Raw genomic sequence first — 6,000 nt, 5'->3', positions numbered from 1 at the left:
ACTTTTGTGGCAAACGCGCTTCGGACAACCGAAACGTGCTTAGACAACTGAAACGCGCTTGGACAACCGAAACGCGCAAGTCAACCGGACGTCCTCAGAAGACCACGGCGAAAGAAGACCGTAACATTGTTAATATATCGAAAACACACTGATCGCGAGGGCGGTGGTCCTGCTTATCACACCAAAAACCTAACCCAAAACACAAAAAAGCTACTTACAAATCTATCCGAAACGACCTACTTGTGAAACAAACACACACATCAATACACATTCAAACATACATCCACACACACACACACATGCACACACACATACACACACACACATACACACACATACACACACACACAAACACAAACACATACAAACCACTCATAAACTTGGCCCAACGGGTGCACGGTGCGTTAAAAACCTAATGCCCTATCTTTCTGTCCGATACTGTACCTATAATAGTACTATGGTAAAAACACTTAAAAATGCATAAATATGGTCAAAAGGCAAATAATTTTAGTAAAACAATAACATTTCATAACAGTTATGTTGAAAAACTAGTAATTGCGTGGTTATGTGGTCATTTAGAACGTTAACAGAAATATGAGTTTCGTTATGAAATCCTAAGGATTTTGGAAAAATGTTGACACATTTCATAAAATAATGGATTTTTCGGTCACAAAGTAACGGAATGGCCCCATTTAACTTTTAAACCCTTTGTAAAAGGCTAAAGAACAATTCACACTAACGTAAATAACTTAATTGCTTTTAATTTGCCGAATGACCCGCATTTTAGTGCAATACCACCACTATAGGTACATTTACCCTAAAAATTTGCCGTCAACCATAATGAATAATCGATGTTATCAGTGTTCTTCAGGAATGTTCCAAGCTGTCTGAAGACACACAAATCCGATTCACCTCGTATGCAACCAGCGGATTTCATGCGAAGGATTTGGAAAGCCATCAAAGAAGTAGGTATGATGGTAAGGAAACTTTGATTCTTTTTACTTTTAGATTTCTTATCCTTATTTTTGTTTACAACAACCTTGGATCGTCGGCGAGGGCCTTATGGGCGCGGTCAGAACAACAACCTGATGAGCATTTCGTTCCAGGTGGATATTATCTCAAGTTTGGGAATTGAAGAGAGTTACGGCACACTGTGAACATCGTTGTAAACAATCGATGGTAACATTTATATATAGCTTATGAATGCATGTGCTTATCTAATTATTCATTAATTCGTTTATTTATTAATTTGAGCATTAGCGCTCCATCGACGTGAACACCAGGTAATGTTGACCAATGATGATTACCAATACGAACTGGCATTCTTTGTTGACTGATCCGTGCGCGCTGACCGGCCACTGAAACCACCGAAGGCACTGCACTTGTTGTCGTGAGTTGTCCAACAACACGGACCGGAAAGCCGGGAGGACGAATGGCACGAGGAACGGCAACCGGAACCACCGTCAGCACTGCACTTGTCGTCGGAAGTTGTCCAACAACACGGACTGGTACATCTGACTGACGAAACGATTCACACCCGCAATGGCCGAAGGCATTACTTGTAAAGGAAGTGGCACTTGAGACTCTTCCACAACTTCCTTTTATACTGCATTTCGAGCTGCCGGTGCGCAGACTTATGAATGAGTGGTAGTTATGTACCCAATCTTGGTGTTTCCGGGTTACTCGCCATCGCGCTGGAGTCGTATCATACTGCACCTGTCCTGCTTCGATTATTGCCTACGCAAAGACAAAATTAGAGCACGCGTTCCTATTCCTCATCCTCCGGCACCATCTGGAGAATGTGGGAATCACTGCTCTATAAAAACCACCGGACTACCACAAACTGGAAACAGCGGAACACCCCGTGGGTCACCGGCCACCAACATGCATATCGGCTGAAACTTGGACCCATGATAAATTGCAGCAAAGTTGAAGTAAGCCTGACAGTATCTAAAGTAATAGAAAGACAGTTTGATAAACTGGTCAACAATGTTTGTTATTTCATTTCAGCTAATATGCCGTGCGAAAAAGCAAAATAAATCTTTAATGTTAATGTTTATTAAGCTAAACCGACATTATATTTTTTATCTAAAACGTTTTTGATGTGTTTTTTCTCATCGCGTTTAGGCGTCGTGTATCAGATCGCAACTGCTAATAATTTCGTCGTCTGAGGCGGACGGTTATGGAGATCATCCCGATCATCGTCGTACTGTTAGCTTATTAGCAAAATTAGCGACAGTGTAAAATGTAAGAGAAAGACAAATTGACGATTAAAGTAATATAATTAAAATTAATGCTTAACATGGATTGCGCTCCACTAACAGTATTTTTCTCTTATATTGTCTATTTCAGTTGTGCTGTGAGGATTACAGCTGGCTCTCACAACCGTCCGGAAGTCGCAGTGATTTGGTAACATCAAGATCATCACCACCGCACGAAGCGCAGCATATTGAAGCAAGCCCAAGCGGACAGCAACCACCTGCAGCAAACGTACGCCGAACGAATGGACGTGGTAGACACGTTATGATTGCGATACCTGCTCTCTGAAAATGCTAGCACAGATGTTTGGGCCACGGAGGTAATGTTCCGAGAGTGTAAAAACATGCCAGGCCCACAGGTACGTAACAACCGCGCCCAAATCTATGGCATAGTATTGGGTGTTAGCTCGTCCGCTAGCACCGGTTACACTGGTGCGGGTAAGAAGCGTGCAAATGAAAAAAATATGTAAAAATGTCCCCCTTATTCCTTTGTACATACAAGAAACGATCACGAACGATCAGTATGAAATGCACTTGACTGATATTATTCTTCTAACTTTAGTTTCAGATAAGCCGTTCACATCAATGGCATACCATGTACGGTCGGTTAGTTATACTTCATCACGAAGGACAATCCTGGGTAACGGAATGCTGCCAAAACGATGGAGCTGGCTTAGCCCTCGATGACGACCAAGGTGGATTAATTATATCAGGTGGTGGATTAGGGCCTTTGGGGGGTCGCCATAGTTGAGGGACTTTACGTCATTTTAAAACCGTTAACCATTGCTTAGCAAATAGAACAGATTTCTTTGTTACTACGTGCAATTTTGTGATTCTATTGATTTTATCGAAAAAATGAGATATATTAACAAAAGATTTGATGATTTTTTTTATGCATGAAATGTAAAATCATGTGAGTGAGAGTTCTAATCTCACGTAAATTGTCCATGCGGCTCGTAAATAATGAGGAATTAATGTGAAAATTGAAAAAAATAATGCTTTCTTAATTTTTATCATCAAAAATATCGAAAACACAAAGAATTCTAGAATAAATTCACAGAATAACACAAAATAACACACTTTAATCCATGTTTTAATGTTAAATAAGAACTCGCGAAGTCCAAAATAATTATCCGACATATTTTTATTAATATTTAATGGAAAAAATGGGGTAGATAAATTATATGAACAAATTTAATAAATGTAAACAAAGTTTGAATCCTGGGGATCTTACGTCAAGTGACGAATTGTCAAAATGCACTAGAGTCCACCACCTGATATTTTTAAATCCACCTTGATGACGACGCAACTCCTGCACGTTCATCGTCATACTATCATTTCAACTGGAGGCATGTTTGTTTAGGCGGCTACAACAAATTGTTTGAACATGTTCAATGAAACAAACATGTTGTTTTGGCCTCTCATAATTAATGATAATGTATTACATTCTCAACGCTTAATTTATATGAAACGCAAATAACTTTCCTTACTAATTTTATGTTTTATGTTTTAATTTAATTACAGGTAAATGCTGGAAATCTCCGTGATGACCGTTTTCGTGCGCTGAACTAGGTTTGTATGAAAAATAGTGTATTTTAAATACATTTAATTTTTAAATAAAGTAACGGTCAATTTGAAATACACTGTATTGATAAACAACCCGAATGAAAGAAATACACGGATAAACGAATGTAAACAATACACGAAAGAACGGGAGGTCCGTTTCATCCGTACCCCCCCACGCCCAATCATGTCTTCCGTTGGGCGCCTGAGCCATGCACGGTTGGGCGCCCGTTTCTCCTCCTCCGGCGCCGTCAGTTTAGCTGTCAATTGCCTGCCGGGAACACTGTGCCAGCGAATCGACCGTTAATAATAATTAACACCTGTATTCGCAGTTCAAACCGTGCAGCGAGAATGTATGTGTTAATGTGCAGCGAAATTTGTCTCTATATCTCACTCCCTCACCCCCACACATCCACATACACTTTTCGCGCACTCTTAATATTTTGGCGCGCACGCTACGTACAACTAAATACAAAAGTCGTAACTGCGCGCACTGAACAAAGTCGCGATGGTCCAATCGGAACGCCGACACTCCAAGTCACAGATTTTGGTGTGAAGAAAAAGTTTTTCTGATCAAATCGACAACACACACGCGACGACACACATCGTCACATCGACCGCCGTCGATGGGAAGTGATGATCTAAAAATAGATTTGTGAGGCGAGTGAGAAGGGGGGGGGGGGGGGGGGGGCGTAGATCAGAAGAACGTAAGCGTGAGTGAGTCGTCGCGTGTGTGTGTTGTACAGGGTGGCATCGTAGAAGTGATGATATACTTTGTTTTTGTAATGAAATTGACACCAGGTTTGATTTCTCTTAGGAATCGATTGAAATAGCTTCTAAACCTGCATTTCACTTAATTTATTTCAAGTCTTTCACCTTTACACTTGATAACCGCCCGTAGGCGCTTTTGGCAATCGTTGCAGGCCGCACGCACATCTTTATCCGGCATTTCGTCCTATATCTTTAACAACCGTTTTTTGAATCCGTCCAAATGCAAATGTTTGACGTCGCCCATCTTTTCAAGCATGTATCCCCATATGCAGAAGTCCAACGGGTTCAAATATGGAGACGACGCAGGCCATTCCGATGCACTGATAAAACATAACAAAAGCTCCTTGCACCACTTCTGAACGATCGAAGCCTTATGGGCTGGAGGTGAATCCTGTTGGAAGCAAAAGCTGTCGTTGCCAAAAAGCTTCTTAGCGTATGGTTTCAAGTGGCCTTGAAAAACGTGTTCTAAATAGTACTCCTTGTTGATCTGTTGATCTTCAGCAACAAGTGAGATCTAGTCACCCTTTCGGTAATAGTTTTGCTGGTTAAGCCGTGATTTTTTTGCTTTTTAAACGCTCTGTAAACAAGGTCCTTTTTCAGAATGCTTTGCATGGAAAAGTGACTCACGTTCATTTAACGCGCCATTTTTCTTCCCGCGCGAGCTGGATTTTGCCCCACACGTTCCTTTACCGCTTTGATCACCGCTGGAGTCCGGACACTCCGTTTTTTGCCCAGTTTCTTATTTGGAACAACCGTGCCTGTCTCCTCGTATCGCTTGATGGTCCGGTAGACGAATAGTCGACTTAAATTGAGATGAGACAGTTTCTGCCTAATCTGTATGTTTGTCAATCCATGCAAATGCAAGATTTTTATTTGTTCGCGACTTGAATCCGTTATAATATATGAGAAAACTGAAGTGAACACTAAGTTTACGTTTTTCACGATAAATAGTAAACAAAGTAAGCAGTCAAAATATGCTCATGAGTTTGACACACAGTGACAAAAAACACAATACAGGAGCACTCGAATAGGTGTATCACTTCTACAATGCCACCCTGTACACTCTCTCGAGAACTCATTTTTTTGCTCTTTCCTGGAACCCACATGTTCTACATTTTTCTGACTCTAAGCAACCAGAGTAGAACGGGATGTAGAAGGCTACATTATATACTATTTTTCTTACTACTTCGCAGCGTTTTGGATCGCTTGGGCATCTGGTCCAGGTTAGCTCCAACCCAAGCGGAAATTTTCGGACGATAGCTCATACACTCTCATAATTTGACAAGAAATATATGACAGTATGCCCAAGCTCCCGACCACGCTGGTTTTCGCTGGTCTTTTCGGGGATAATTCGTTAACGAATCAAATCATTCGTTAACATCAATAATTCGAGTTCGTCACGAACTCT

Source organism: Anopheles coluzzii, chromosome 2 (assembly GCF_943734685.1).
Source record: "Anopheles coluzzii chromosome 2, AcolN3, whole genome shotgun sequence".
Lineage (NCBI taxonomy): Eukaryota > Metazoa > Arthropoda > Insecta > Diptera > Culicidae > Anopheles > Anopheles coluzzii.
The sequence above is the reverse complement of the archived record's forward strand: the minus strand, read 5'-3'. Positions refer to the sequence as shown.